A 17,024-nucleotide genomic window follows, 5' to 3' on the forward strand; every position below is an offset into this window, starting at 1 on the left:
GTTAGAGAAAGAGGTTAACACAGGTATCCACATGCCTCTGAGAGACAAAAAGACAATGACAGATCTAGGAGTCTCTGTTTTACATGCTGCTCCAGGGGTAAATCACAGGAGTCTTGGCAGAAATCATGAGGGAAGCTATCAGCTTCCTGATGTTTGTCTTAAGTGCCCAGAGAAGCGCATAAAACCACAAATAAAGACATTTGTATTGCTAAATCAGTCTTGAACATGGCATTTTTTTCTGGAAAAATACAAATAATAGAAATTAATTTGTCAGCCCGTGTTTAGGCTCCAGCCTGTTCCACAGCAAAACATTGAGGAAAGCTGGTTGAAATAATTATTCTCAACTTATGCAATCATTCTTTTTATTTCTGAAGGCTAATGGAGTGAAAACACGCTTTCCAGACCTTTGCTAATGACAGAGTCAGAAATAATGATTGGGGACCCTTATGTTCCTCTCATAATGAGGAAAGCAACACAAAATGATAGGGATGCAAGTCCTCAACAATCACTTGTTCTTTATTTAAAAGGCAAATGGAGCGTTCAGATGAGTTCTTTAGGTTAATGGAGCCACAAATAAGGTTTTGGGGCAGGATTTTTCACAGATAATACAGCTTGGGCAATACCTTCTCAGGAGGACAGAAATATTTAGAGACATTGAGTTTTCACCGGCACGGAGAGGCAACTTAAAAGACAACACTGTGAAGATAAACCAAATCCATGCTTTATTTCTCACCCCCTCCCCCTCCAAGTCTGCACACACAGTCCCCTGGGGATGTGGAGGTACCACAGGCCCAGCCTGGGTTTGAGGTGCTGGAACAGTGAGGGAAGCTGACAGGCAATGTGAGCCCCAAACCAGATTCAGAGAAGGGGTCAGAGTGGATTTGAAAATTACTCCTTGTGTGCCTGTCATCCAGACCTCATGTTCCCCTGCCATGCACTTTCTTGTCTCCTACTCCACACCCTTGCCTGAGGCACAGATGCTGGCACCGACCCAGCCTGTAGAAGACCCCCAGCAAGATAAAAATGACCCAAGGACTCCTGCTCCTCTGATGTTTTCTGGGGGTCACAAATTTGGACAGATCAAACCCAGGAGGTCCTGAAAGGACCCCTAAGCAGCAACCTGGGCAGTTTTACCCCAAGGTCAGAAGAATACACAAGGAGTCATCCACAAGACATTCAGCTTCAGAAGGAAGAGGCAGGGTGTGGGAAGTCCCACAGACTCTACTGACAGTCAGATGTGATTTTCTTTTTACATCTGCTACAAACATCTGGAAGTGAGAGACTGGGAAGACTTCTGCCCTGCAAGGTCCATCTTGCTAAAGGAGACTTGTACTTGTTGCTTTCTCACAGGCTGATGAAGGCAGCAGCAGACTGCAGCCCCCCTAACCTTGGGACAGCAGGTCAGGTCCAGGTCTCCAGAGGGATCTATTTTTTCACTACATCACCATGTGAAGCAGGTTCATGTTTCCCTCCTGGTTCTTGTCATACTCATCAGTTCTCCTGTAAATAGACCTGACACAACAGCCATTGGCTGAGGACTTTAAGAGAGAGGGACCTTAACTCTTTGGTCACTAGCACCTCACAAATTAATTCTACACCACTGCTTTCACTTCTACTGCAACATGAGGACAGTCAGGCTTAGGCACAATCTCTGAATCACCACTCTCTCTGTAGAAACATAGGAGAGAATACAAAGTCCTTCTTTCACTCAGCAAATCCTGCCCTGCAAAAGGGGGAATCTCTGAGTCCTTCTCTGGCTGCTGGTTCAGGTGTTTTAAAAAAATCCAAGTGCAGGTACTTCTGATGATCCAAGTGCAGAAGTAGGAAGCAGTACATAATCCACCAAATACGTTCTGAAAGATGCATAATTAGCACAATTAACAGTCTCTCGTTCCTTTCTATATGAGACCATCACAGGGAAAAAAAATTCTAACCACCACTATGATATTTATAACTCAGTATGTATCATGAAGCAGTCTCCTGGAAGGAAAGAGAAAATAGTTCACAGATCTGTTTGGTTTATATCAAAGCCTGCTCAGATTTTATACATTAGAAAAAGAAATTTAAAGCCATTGATCTGTCAGAGTTAATGGCAAGATAAACACATTTGAGAAATTAGATCAATTCTCAGGTCCCTATTTTAATAAAACTGACTGCTTTCTTAGGTTGTGATGTCATCAGCTCTCACAAGCTTAGTGACAGGAGCTTTGTCAATGTGTTCAGTAGGAGCCCATGAGCATGTAGAGAGGCACATTGAAGTGGTGGAGGAAAGCTGCCTGGTTCTGCAAGTCAGGACTTGAGCCTAGCACCCTGGTTGATGTTTGCCTGGTGTAGTCATCTGTGGAAAGAGGTGTGGAGACAACTTCGTTCATATACATTAGGGTAGGTGATCTTCAGTTTTGAGGGACAAAAAAGCAACTAAAAGCTACTAAAATAGAGCATCCATCAATGGCAATGAAGCAATCTACCCTCATATGTGCAATTTCTCCCTTATGTTTTGACTTTCACTTGAGATCCTGGATGAAATCAAGACATTCCTAAAATTTAACTTTACATTGTTTTATAGAAATATGAGCCCTCGATGTTGCATCAGCTGGAGAAATTCTGCTACTATGACTTTCTCTCCCTACTCTGACCAAGACAGTATGAGATGATAATCACCCTCCAAACCTCACAGAATGAAAATTGACTCTTGAGAGTCTGTTAATGAAGACCCAGCTGCAGTAAGTTGGGCTCATGTTTTGGACAGATGGTACAAGAATACCCAAATAATGAACTGGGAAGGGCTGTTGTCCAAGAAAGTACTTGAAGGAACTTTAAATGCACATTTGACTATGCGTAATTTATCAGCCAACACATGAATCTTTAGTCACAAGCACAGCACCAAGCTCGGGGAAGCTAAAGCTGCTTAAATCAGCTTGCCCCTGGGCAAGTACACAAGGGGAAGGGTGTCATTAGTAGGAGAGTAGCACGTGCTGAGCATAGAATAGGTCTCAACCGTCACCTACACCCTCACCAAGTCTGATTCACTCACTGCTGGTACAACAGTGTCACCCTCACCTGTAAGAGACTAACACTAACATACGCAACCAGTTAAAAACAGCCTGTGCTGGCAAAAACCATTGGCAAAACAGTCAGGGATAAGATCCAAATGCATTACCCTCATGTAACAGATATAACAAGAGAAAATATGAAAAAAAAGAAAGCAGAAAAAAATATCTGTGTTAGTTCTGCTGTGAATAAGAGTCGATCGGATCAGAAGAGTTCCCTGTTCCTGCAATCCAGGTGAATGACTTGGCATTTGGCAACATTAAAAAGCATTTTATTGAAACAGGCACTGCAGCCTGCACCATCGTATCTCACTGTGTAAGCACTCTGTCCCCATCGTTATTGGCTACGCTGTCAGTTTGTGTGTCATCCTCAGATTTTATCAGCAGCAATTTTATATTTATTTCCAGATCACCGATAGAGAAATTGAGGTAAGACCGGACACAGCCTATTTTATAAAAACCTCACCCCCATCAGTCAGCATTCCCTGCCTCTTTGGACTCGAGACAAAATCCTGCGTTGGGCCATGTTGAACACATTGCAAAGGCATATTATCTCTCTGCAGTCACTGCCGACAACTGAATTTGTAATCATGTTCAAAATGAAAGTTGTTCTGTATAGCAGGCTCTACCTCCTTGAAAGCTGTGTTGCCTGATATTAGTTATATTTCTAGTTAACAACTGAATCTTGTATTTTCCTGTGCGTTATTTTGCCAGATATTGACTTCAGCTTGGCCAGCTTATAATTATCTTAACCGCTTCTCACACGTCTCTGAAGTACTGGCAAAACCTAAGACCTTTGCAGTCATCTGTAATATTGCCAGCAATCTCAGGTTCATTAAAACCAGATGTTTCCTGAGCCAACTCTCTCAAGGCTCTTAGGTATATGTTATCCTAATAGATGATGTTTAGCAGACTCTTCAGCTACTTCTTCTTGGAAGTAATCATCCTTATCTAAGTCCGTATGCTGCAGCTTTTAAAATACAGAGTGGAAATCATGACATAATGCCTTTGACTCCCTGGACTCATTATATTATCTTTAATTATCTCTGCCTGATAATGCCAGCAACCCTACTGTTCCCAAACCTATAGAAATTCCTCACTGCCTCTACCTCCTCTCACTAAACTGGAGGGTTAATGTGGTGTGTCCTCCTTTTCTGTCATCCTGTTCCCCTCTCCAACACTAAAGGGATGTTGTGGGCAAGGAATAGCAAGCAAGTCCCGGAGGAGGATCTGTCTAGGGGTTTGGAGGTTTTCTGCATGTCACCTACAGGTTAATAGGGCCAAAAGCCCTGCCTGCAATCAAGGGAAAATTGCACAAGGAAGAAAATTTGCTTCCGTCCTCACGATCTCCAAGGTGTTGTACAGGGCTCCTCTCCTTCCGAAAAAGGTCAGGAAAGTAAGGTAATAGTTGGCACAAAGCCCATAATAGAGACAGGGATGGTAGTCATGGCTCTAAACTATTACTTGTGCACCTTTTTTCCCATTCCGCTCCATCTTTTTTCCAAATTACCTGCCCCATCTTGTCTTCACTGCCACACGCACAACTGAACTAAAAGCTTTGCACTCAGAATAAATATCTACTACAAGGAGAAGCTTGTTATAGTAATAACACATTCACTGCACACACACCGCATTCTAATAACTATGGTCGTGTAGAGAAATCCTCTTAAATCAAAGAAATACCGCAACGAATAATGAGAATGTTCAACAGAACTCTCTGAAGCAAACAGGGAAATAGAAAGATTGTTTGACCTTTTAATACTGTAAATACATCTGCAGTCCCCAAGGAATGGCTGCATCCCACAGCCTCCTGAACAAATACCTGATGCCCCTAATAACACCGTTTTCCTGCATGTCTCTGTAGCAGCCACATGGCTCCTCTTAGCAGCAGGACAAGACAGTTGGGATTATACGGAGCAGTGTTTCCCAGATGTTTTGGGGTTGGTTGTTTGTTGGGTTTTTTTTCTTCCAGGAACTGTGTCCACTGAGTAGGCCGGGCCATCAAATGCAGCACCTATTTCTTCTCCATAGAGCTAGGCAGTAGCAGAGTACCACACGTGCAGCGGGCCAGGAGCTGTTTTTGTTAGTCACAACAACCAGAAGAACCAGCTTCAATGAAACATATGTCCCACTGGAGAAGCCGTGCTTCACTTGGGAGAAGTAGGATGAACAGCCTGATCTTAGAGGTGTCCCAATCCTGAAGAAGCTGTGAGGGTCAGAGAGGGGTTTGATGAGTGCCTGGGGCAACAGCATCCAGCATCTCCTCAGTATCTCTCTTGGCTGACAAGGGATGCAGCCTCCATAGGCGTTGGGGTTCACCCCATGCAGAAATGGAATCAGGAAGAAGGATCCTCATTGTCTGAGACTGAGAGGAAGTCTGTACACTCCCCAAAGCACTTTCTATGAGCTTCCAAACAGCAGTGATGGGCACAGACCCTAAACTTGTCTACTTCATACAGCTGTGTACAGAACAAAGACCATCAAGTTAATTCTACTCTAATTATCCCCCAAACTGGAAGGAGAATAGCTGCAAAGCTGCTTTGCTGTACAGCAGGGCTAATTTGCTGGGCACTGAAAGGTCTATTGGATCTCTGGAAGCTGAGCTGTTATCTGCACAGAGCCGCACTGTGCCGTGAAGACTCACCAGCTTGTTAAGACTGCACAGCCCTGGGTCAGGTTTCCAAAACCGTTCAGTTCCCACCGTGTTAGGTCTGTGAAACTCTAGTCCGGGGTATGAGTACTGATCTGTTTGGAAAATCAAACCCTAAGCTCTTGAAATCTGCCCTTTCTCATGCTCTTCCAATTACTGCTGATCTCATTTAAAAGCCTGGTAGCGCTGAGGGGTGGTGTGATCAGCACGGTAATAGAAACAGGTTTTTGGAGTCTGCAAAGCTACCTCTGGTTGGAATGTTTTAACCATTCTTCCTTTAAAGCAGCATTAAGAATGGGAAGAAAATAGTAACAGGGTGTTTGAAATGATACCCACGGAAAGCAGAACAGCTACACTAATACCTCACAAGACTGTGGCCATGTCAAAGGAAAGCTGTGACTTACTTGGACTGCCAAAGCGCTTGTAAGCAAACATCGCAAAAAGGGAAACTATAGGAATGAAGACAGATAGGGGAGGGTGGTGGGGGGGTAAAACATTTTCGGATGAAATGCTAATGAAGAGAAAAGAAGCAGAGAAGTGAAGAATCAAGTGGCCTATTTTCAGTCTGGCAAACATCTTACGCCTCAAGGCTCCATCCTGAATCCTGCACTGTTTATTTTGCTTGTGTTTACGAATGATCTAGAAGAGGATGGAACTGAAATAGCAAAAATGCACCAGACACAGATTTTTAGGTGGGTCAGTAGCTGGAACAATGCTGATGACTTTCAGGAAGACCTTAGGCAACCAGGTCTGTTGGAATTTGATTACACGACTGGCCCGTGTAATCAAATTCCAGTGCTGAAACACCAAAGACATGTAACATGGGAAGGGGGAGAAATAGTGCATGCACAGGAATCTCAGTGGAGGTGGGCAAGTTTTTCTTTACCAAGAAAAAAGTTTTCTTGGTAAAAAAAACAAGACACACAGTCCCACGATCTGTGCCCCCAAACTGCCAAGGTGCCTTGTTGCTTCACAGTGCATCCTCACAGCAGGCACAGGCCCAGTGCCTCTGGCACAGAATGACACCACAGCTCTCAGCAGCAATTGCACCTGTCCCACCACGAGCAACACCTCCCCTGCCCGACTGTCTCCCACCTGGGGCTCTGTCAGTTTATGCAGGCAGGTCCTCCTCTGCCTGCCCTTGCCCACCACCCACAAATACGCACATGGGTTACTCAGGTGCCCCTTGTCATCTCTCTCAGCGAGAAGCACCAAGCAGGAGAGCAGAGAAGGGCAGAGAATGCATCAGGAAAGAGACTGCGATGTTATAAGGAGGAGAAGAAAGGACAGAGGGAGAGGAGGGAGGGGGAATGGTCGAGAGATGGGGCTGGGGAGAAGGTGCTTCACTGCAGGTGGTACAAAGATATAGTGAAGATGACACAATGAAGTAGTCCAGGAAATCACTGTAGATAGAGTAATGTAGATTCAATATGTGTAGCAATGACAGCAGAGAGCCAAAATTAATTAGAAATGAACTGCTGAAAAATGTTTCAACAATTTTATGTAGGTGCTACAGACCCAGCTCTAACACTAGACATAACATCTCTTCACAGGCTCTAAAAACTTCCTCAGACATACTGCACAAGTTAAAAGGGGTTATGAAATGCAACAAGGAGGAAAAATAAAAAACCCACAAAAATTCCCATTAAAGCAAGACACTAAGAAGATATCCCAGGGAAAGGGAAGCAGACAAGGAGAATAGCTCAGATTAGGGTTAAAAACTACAACATTAAATGAGCTACAGATGGAGCAGGTCAGGAAAAGCAATGCCAAAGGAACAAGGGGACTGCAAATGCATTCTTCAGTGAGAGCTTTTCCACCTCCAAGGTGCCTGAGGATCTTGGGTAAGGCTGTGCTGACAAATAGGACAAGTGGAAGGGTTAGGGTTAGCATTGGGAGAGAGACTGAAACTACTGCTCCAGTTGGAGCAGGGCAGGAAAGGGGCTGCCAAGGGATAGATTGCCTGCCAAAATAGCTTTCCTATGAGAGCTTGCTTATCCTAGCCATGTCTGGGAAAGCTGGGACAAAAGTCAGCCAAGGTCACCAATTTGGACTAAGGTGTGGATTAGGGTTTGTGTTTGGAGAGGTGCAAAGCCTATCTCTCTGTTTTTGAGTGGGGCTGGAAATAGGCTGCCAAAACAATGTTAAGCTGCTGAAAGAATTCATCCCCTGAGACCTTTTGTACAATAATGTGACGAAGGCATGTGTAATCTTTATAGTATACTCATTTCATCCCTACTCCTTATTAATAATGTCAGGAAAAGACACATGCAGTGAAAAAAAATCACAGGGAAATCACCACAGATAACAAGAAATATTAAATACTTATTGCAAACACGTATTTAAGCCTATATACTCATTGCTATAGTAGTCCAAGGACACAGGATGATTCAAAATGAAAATGTATTTGTCTACGGATAATATTAGTTTCCAGAGTCATGGGAGTTAATGATAACAACAATTTTTAGAGTATATTAAATGCTATACTTCAAGGCTTAACCCAACCTCTAACTATTTAGGGATCAGGATGAGATCTAATGGGGCTTGAGAACAAGGTTGAAAGGATTGATTATCCTGCATCTGCCTGCTGTGAGGTTCTTACATCTTCCTCTGAAGCATGTAGTTCTGTCCAGGGTCAGAGGCAAGATGCTGGACGGGAAGGCACCCTGGCTTAGCTTGTTTGTACTCCCTCTGCTCTGCCTTGGCTGCAAGCTATGCAAGGGTTTATGCCTGTAATCCACAGCTCTCCTTGAGGAACAGAGAGGGCCTCTGAAATGCTAAACAAGCCAGGGAAAGAAGCTTACCTGAAGCCATGAGTAAACCCAGCAGTCAAACCTCTGGCATAGAATTTGGCTTCTTCCTCTTCTAAATGGCTCAAGGTTTGGATGTCTTTGTTTTCAGCCCTGTATCTGAAAGATAAAGGAATTAGCAGGATTTCTTTAATCTTTGTGTTCTCCCAGATAAGTGTATTAGAGGAATTTTGTAGGTTATGGAAATATTTATTTTGAATTAAAATTAAAGCTGCACCACACTGTGTATTGTTGTATCTTAGTGTAGGGCACCGCTGAGCCATGCAGTCTCCTGTACCTGACTGCAGAAACATCACTGCTTTTGTCCAGACCTGGACAAGTGAAACATCTATGCTGTCTTTTCAGCAAAACCTGGTTTACTTCTGCTGTGACATTGAACCAAAAAGTCTAAAAGTCTCCTATAATCTGAATTTTACTTTCAAAATTTCAAAGGGAAACTGAGTTTGGCTTTCAAACAGCAAAGAACTAGAAGTGCAACCTAGGGCATTACAGAGTCATTGTGCCCACTTATTGTCAGAGGAGACTGATAATTGTATTTCTGTGCAAACCTCAAGTATTGGATATATCTCAACTGGCTTTACCTGAGCTCTCTCAAGCCAGTTTCCTCTAATTTAACTGGAGGGAAGGTTGCTGTTACTTTCTAAGGTAAAGAAGAAAATAGAAAAAAAAAGTGATAGCCAGTTGACAGGCAGATATGCTTCCTCACTACAAGCAGAGTTGTTGATGGTGTTTACAAAATTTCCTTCCCACCTCCAAAGGAAATACAGGTTTCAGAAAAGATCAAGCCCAGAACACACTCTAAATCTCAGAGGCTGAGATTTGTGAACAAAGTTAAGATATATCTTGGGTGCAGCACTCCTCTACTTGGACAGAGGGATACAGGGGAAGATGGGAAGTACAAAATGAACCCTTTCCATCTCAGCAGTTTCAGGCCTGTCTGATTCCTCCTCATGAACACAGCAGACCCCCAAGCAGTATAACTTCAGCAGCAGCTGAACTGCTTGCTTACCTACATCCTAGAAACCCTAACACAGCCTCCAGCAAATGTCCTTCAGCCTTTGCCCTGGCCTGGCCAACGCTCAGGGAAATGCAGTTTCATTAACCCTTCCTCAAAAGGACTGCTTTCAAGTACACCAGCCAGATAAGTACTAACGTTGGCACAGGTCCTATTGCCTCAGTTTCTCCTGCCACTCTTTTTTTTCCCTCCTCCTGCCTTCAGTAAGCTCTTCAGATTGAAGAACTAACCTCAGGCCAATTTTTTATTTCAAAGCTGGATTACCGCCTTAACTCCCTCTCCCATTTTTCTACCACTTATCTCAATGCTCTCTGACTGTGAGGATGTAACAAAGCAACAAAGGACCAGGAAAAAAGACAAGGGATTAAAGTATAAATGGATCTAAATGCTTAATAGCTGGAAGGAAGAAAAGTGTGACCTACGTTAATCGGAGGAAAAAATAGCGACAATAGGCTTCAGCTGGTTCTGTACCTAATGTTTTATTTATTTATTTTGAAGACACCAGGTACCAAGAAAACATGCTCGAAAAGGTTTCATTCAAGTACGGATTCAGACATGATTTGGAAGTTTTCTACACTTTGGAAACAATCAGACAGCATTTGAGGGAAAAAGGTAGAATTCACCTTTATGAGGACTGGCACTCCAGACAAGAGATAGTCAAGAGTTGTAGACTAAATGCTCCTGTGTGCACATTACAGAGATTTCTGTTTAATTTCACCATGAGGATCTTTGTTGCCAGTTCTTGAAGCATATCCACATGCTTCTCAAACTGCAGCTTGAAGCTCTAAGCCCTGGAGTCAAGAGATGATATGAGAGTCTCAGCTTCCACCACAAATAAAATTGAGGCCTGACTTATGATCATGAAGATAATGTTGAATGTCAACAAGGTTCAGACATCAATTAAAAAAAACCCCAACCCCTCTATCTCTTTTTGACTTAAGGTTTTTAGAGGCAAACTCGTAAGGGTGGTATACCAACTTGTCTTCTGAACCACTGCAGTGAGCAGTGCAGAAAACACGGGGCTGTTGTAAGTATTCAGATTCCTCACGGCTGTTTGCTGCATCCTTTATTTCTCTCTCTACCTGCTACTGGGAGAAAAGACACAAGATGCAAATGGCCAGTGCAAAGAGCTAGTCTTGTGCCATCTGCTGCCTTCTGAGAAGGCTGGGAAGAAGACTTGCTCTGCTGAGACTTCTTGGCCTGCCCAAAACAAGGTGTGTCTTTGGGGGTCCCGAAGCCTGCAGCAATGAGCAGCTGAGGGTGACGCATTCACAGCTTCAACCTATACCTAATCTGCGCACCACCTTTGAAACACTACAGCTGGACTCATTGACTGTACTCTCCTTTCAGTAGCCTCCTGAGCTCTGAGCTGGATTGGGTTTCCTTTAACAAATCAGCCTCCTAGCCCCCATTTTAACATTAATTGATTGGAGATGCTTTTAACTGTTCCTTCTGGGTGTATTAATTTTTTACAGATTGAATTTGGTTTGATGAGGCAGGAAACCTGAAACTATTCCTGGCATCTCCTGCATACTCAGAATAACCACTCTAATGCATTCAGAGAAGCACGCAGCAGCAGGGTGGTAACAGAGTAGGGCTGGGGAGGGGGAGGGGGCAAGAGAAGGAGGGTGAGGAGAGCCTAGGTAGTCACCTATCCATTTCCACAAGACATCAGTAAGTGATTGCTTACCCGTGTCATCTTTTATATTAAACATTTTTCCCAGCAATGCAGGTATTTCGATCAGGCTGGGGCTGCTGACATTAACAGATATTAAATACACTCAGGAGAAATATGATCAAATGTTTGAAGTGTCTAGTAAATGTGCTGTTAGCCGCCCTCCCAGGGAGGCTTAGTGCAAGCTATTGTGTTTTGCTGAGCGAGAGAAAGGCTGGAATATTAGACAAGGAATCCAAAGGCAATTTTATCAGCAGTGTTATGCAGCTCTGGAACACATTGCTAAAGGATTGGAAGCTTTTCTATTACAGCCATCAAATTACTTGCTATTCTTAAACATTGAAATGCCATTTTGCATTTTAAACCCTCCGAGTTGGCATCTGTAAAGGATTGCTGTGCTCAGGAGCAACACCTCCATATTCTGACACTCTGAAGCTCTGGGCAGGGCTGGGCTTTGATGCCCTGTTAGACCAGAGAAAGGTTTCAATCCTTCCTGCTCACCCGGACAGGACGGGGAGATACCTTTGCCCAAGCTCCTCTCTCATGTAACCCTGCTCAGCACTTTTAATTGGTAGATGAAGTTGAATGATTCCATTCTTAGAAAGATGCCCTGGATCATCAAATAGGCATTATCCATCTCCAAGAGCATTTGTTTCTTCCTCCAACAAGATTTGCTATCTTTTTTACTTCCAGAGATGTAGTAGCAGCAAACCCCATCATTACAGATCAACTTCCCTGCTCCTGGAGCAGAGGAAATAACAGATGGGAAGACAATTGGCAGGGTAGGAAGGGAATCAGCCACACAGGAAGGTATGTCAAAAAAAATCAGGAAAAAAGACTGGGAGAAGATCCTCTCTGAATGTGTATCTCTGGCTATTTCTTCTCTGCTTTTCAGCTTTTGGTTTTGTGAAGAGTTTGAGGCCGCTCCTTCTTCTTGACACATCAGGGATACTGTGTCTCAACTTGAGGGACCTCTGTTAGGCTGGGCAATGTAAATGCTCCCTTGCAGGGGTTTCCTCGTCCCAACACAGCCTCTTCATCCTGCAGGACTCTTCCACCATGTCATAAAAAAAGAAACCAACCCAAAGCAAAAGGCCACTCTCTGTGTTAAAAGGTCAGGTTCCCCTAAGGGAAAATGGTTGTAGATTACAGAATACATAGAATTTATTACTAATAAATTAAATTACACAGATTATTGACATACATAGCATTTCCTTCTATCCCGGAAAGCATCCTCATTCCTTTAAAACTTCCCAGCATATACAGATAATCCAAATACAGCCATGTCTGGAGTAGATACAGAACCTCAAAATATTCCTCTCCAGCCAAAAAGGATTTAGATTTAATTCAGCCAAAGTGAAGAACTCGGGTTTTTTTTTTGTTTTGTTTTGTTTTGTTTTGTTTCTGGTTTTTAAATTCTAATTTTATGAAAGAAATCAAATGCCATGTTTCTGGGGTGCATCCACACTGTACCTTAGGTGGTCAGTCCCAGGAGCAGTCTGAAGCCTAGGGCACTCCGGAGATACAGGGCTACATATCCACAGCACCCTTGTAGACTATTTGAGTTCAGCCTTAACTCATGCTTCACACAAACCTTGCCACCTTTCCAATAGGCAATGTTAGTGCCCTGCTAGGAAGAACTTGGACCATCTCATCTGTCCAATCAATTATGTAATGTTACTACAGGGCAAACAAGATAGATGAGGACAGCAGAGCCATGCATCACACACTGGGGTTTCCAGGTACACTCACCCTTAGTGCTTGTACAGCAACGTGTTCCCTTTCTCCCTCTTCTCCATAACCTTGGGCTGAACAGCTGGATTAGCCCAGAAGTACCCCAAGGCAGTGATTCAACAGGCTAAGCATCCAGTACTGTTGGCTTTGGTCAAGGCTGTGAGACCAGTCATTAATCAGCCATGATGGCCATAAAGTAATTGCCCAGTGCACTGAAGAGGATTTTAACCTGGGTGCCAGTAAGTGCTGGCTTTGGTGAACCAGTGGTCTCATTTAGCAAAGCAAGCCCTAGGCCCTTCTGTTTGTTAGAGTAACATGCTTATTTTAAATTCAAACCTGCTGTCTTTTTCTACTCTTCTTTTTCTGTTGCTAAAAATGGGTTTATGACAGATCTTGATGGATATGAATTGTCTGCCATATGTTGTTTCCTTTCCTGACTGTTATCTCCATATGTCAAATGTACTTGGATCTGATGATCTCCATACAAATGATAACAAAACAAACAGACAAGGAGAGGCCAGACTACAGGGGAAACAGAATCCTAATCAGAGAACTGCAATACCAGCAGACAGCCTTTCTACTGGAGACTGTATGGTTTACGTGCTGTCACTCAAAACCAGTGCCTAGCTACTCCTTCCAGGCGCTCTCGCACATTAGCTGTTCTCTGACTGCTAAGAAAAGCTGCGTTTGAGGGGAAATTCCCTGGGGATCCACCACCCTGGTTTGGATGTAGAGACTAGTGAGAGACCTTGTGAATAAGCGTAGTTTTGCCTCAAGCATACCCAGTGCCAAGCTTTTTATAACTTGTTTTTTCCTGGTAAATTGGGTAAATTATCAGAAGTGCCTCAAGTGACTTAAATCTACCGTAGATTTGATCTCCCAAGTCCCTCAGACACTTAGGAAAATTGGATCCCTTCTCTCTTGCAGTCATTGCCTTTCTCTTTCATTTTCTCCTAATCACATTGCCATTTTTCTCTGTGTCCTTTGGGCTACTCCCATTCTCCAAGACATCCAACATCAAGGATCATAAATACCTGATAACCCAAGATAGTGGAAGGTGAGAATCCTACCATGTTATCCCTAATTACTTTTTCCCTATTGGTCCCTATTATAGTTTTTATTGCCTAAGCCAGATATGGGAATTCCTGCTTGTCCTGCAGGGTGTTTTCCTCTGCAATAAGCATCTGTGAACACAGGGGCACTTGGTCTGGACAAACTCTCCTTTTCATGTCTGTTGCAAAGAGGATAGACTATTCCCAGGGAGGCTGGCAACAGTGAGGACAGTTACTGCCCTGCTGAGCTTCTCAAGAAACAAATAGAGATCTTTCAAGGTTAAAGAAGACACCTTTCACTTTAACAAATGATGGTCTCCATCTGCTTAGCATCCCTCTCATGTATCTGTAACAGATACAGGCAGAATTGATTACTTTTACTTCAGGCCTACTAATTAAAGCCCTCCTCTGATGTAATGGTACCATTAAAATTTCCACTTGGGTCATCTGTGTTTTTTCTGTGGATCCTATCTTTGCTTTCAGGGCAGAGGAGATTTCAGGACATTAAAAGGGGTACATTTTTTAAGGGAGACCAGACAGAGAAGAAATGAAAGGAGCTGGTGAGTCAAAATAACACAAAGCAGTTCTGAGATCTAGAACAATTCAGGTTGGAACAGATTTTAGGAGTCCATCTAATCAAAGCACAAGCTCAAAATTAGCTTCAGAAGTAGATCAGGTTGCTGAGGACCTTGTCCAGAAGCTTTGAAAATGTGGATGGTGATGCCCCAGCCTCTCTGGTGACTCGCTACAGTGCTTGACTGCTCAACCTGCAGGCTAATACAGCAACCTTATAAAGGGCATCATGGCTGGTACCTGTCTTGAGCTATCCTTTCAAGGCAAAACATGGAAAGCAGGGCTGGGTGTTGCCAGCATTTGCTTGGGTCTCAGCCGCTACCCAAGAAAACTCTGTGGCCTTCAAGAGGAGATGGTGATTTGATGTTTCAAGTCTTTGTTCAACTATAAAAAACATCAAAGGTGCCAGCTCATAGGGAAGCGTAAGTCAGTCTGTACAGCCACTTAGTGAGCAGTGTGGTGAGAAAAAGGTCTGTAACACAACTCACCTTGAAGAGCCCCTGTTGTGAATCCAGCACATCCCAGAACACCCCTCATCAGGGGATGGATCACACTGCACTTCAAAACCAAGAGCATTTTGTGATTCCCGTATGGTGATACAGGATAGCTTGCTACAAATGTTTTTATTAGTCAAACAGTGTCACACACACTTGCTTTGCTAGATAACATGGCTGCAGCAGTTATCTTTTCATGACCTTATCAAATGGTCCAGGTCCACATTACACCCAAGGGGTCAGTCAGCTTGGTACAGAGGCAGAAACGAGCAGCAATGAGCAACCCTGGTCAGATGACAACAGGCCAGGTTATCATAGAATCATAGAATCATAGAATGATCTGGGTTGGAAGAGACCCCAATGATCATAGAGCTCCAACCCCCTGCCACAGGCAGGGCCACCAACCTCCAGGCCTGTATCTACACAAGGTTGCCCAGGGCCCCATCCAACCTGGCCTTGAACACCTCCAGGGATAGGGGCTTCAGTGCCAAAGTGGATGTGTTAAAACGATGCTCTAAATGCCATGCCACTGTAGGAAAGGTTCTCGCTGAAATGAATGCTGATGCTTATGTGAGCAGTCAGGAAGAGGAAGAGAGACTGAACCTTTCAGGAAATACCTTGTTCTGGAGGGCAGGTTACCACCTTGTAGCCTTGAGTGTAGCTGTCAGAGGTCAGAGGTAACCCATAACTCTCAGGGCAAGTCACTCACTTCATAGAGCTTGCTGCCGTTTGGCTGGTGCCTTTGACTATGGTGCTCCCTTGGACCCTTCCCAAAGGGGGAAGGAAAAGAGAGAGGAACAGGCTGCAGCAGACCTGGGAAAGCTGAGATTTTTCCAAGAAGTTGCAATACACGTGTAGGTTATTTGTCAAATTAGTAACACCCAAGGCAACAAAAAGCTTGCTGCTTCTCTAATGAAATCAAATTTTAGCTGTTGGCTCAGGTCAGTACTCTGGCAGGCTGGTTTGGTTGCCTCTGTTCTACATGATGGCTATTGCTATATGTGTATTTAGAACATTTTATTCTTCTGAGTCAGCTGAGTTGAAGCAGACAGGGTGAAAAGACAGCACAACATGTTTGCACACACCAGAGATTTTCTTTATCTAGTTCTAGCACCAACCGACCCTAAGATTCCAGCAAGTGGCAAAGCTCACACTTGTTTAAATTCAAATCTTCTGGGTCACTTGCTCATTAGCCACAAGAGTGCTCTGCTTGGAAGTGTAATATAAATAAATAAAAGATAATGTATGTAATTAAATTTCAATTCAAGGAAAAATAACCCGAAGAGTTTTTCTTAAAGTCATTCAGCTTTCCAGGACCTCAGTCTTCTGACTGTGATTTAACAACTGCTGTTAAAGAAAACGGCAGTTTAGCAAGAGGTGCTGGGGTATGGGAAGGGTTGAGAACCAAGGAGGGATCAGTTCGGGTGGACTATGACCACCCCTGCTTTAGCACTGAAAGAAAGCAGCAATTTCAGACCCTCCTCCACCACAGCTCCAGTTACCAGAAGTCTGTCTGTAAGGATTTACATAGTAAATAACTCCTAGTTTTGTCTCTTGTACATCTCTGACCATTAAGTACCAGTGTTATTGCCCTCGGGGAACACTTAATGTCTCCATCTATTTTAATTTCATATCATTTTGCACTGGTTCTTTAGAAATGTAATTGCATGCATTGCTTTGTCTCAGTCAATACCTTCTAGGCAGCTTGAAGTCGGTACACAAACTCCTTAAAGATAATAATGCCCTGAGATGAAAAGAAAATATTTGACTGCCTCTTACACTTGAATAGGAAGGAATTGAAAGGACCAGTACCGATATCAGACAAGCTCACCATTTAATTTTACATTTTAAGGCTCCGATTATATTTTGTTGTCAAACTCTTGCCGTTCTACTCGGTACAGTTTTTACCAGCGTACAGAGCACTTCAAAGCTGCTAGTGCAATTGTTTCTGCCTTTTAATCAACACGAGAT

The sequence above is a fragment of the Gallinula chloropus genome (genome assembly GCF_964237585.1).
Source record: "Gallinula chloropus genome assembly, chromosome: 3".
In the NCBI taxonomy this organism is placed as follows: Eukaryota; Metazoa; Chordata; class Aves; order Gruiformes; family Rallidae; genus Gallinula; species Gallinula chloropus.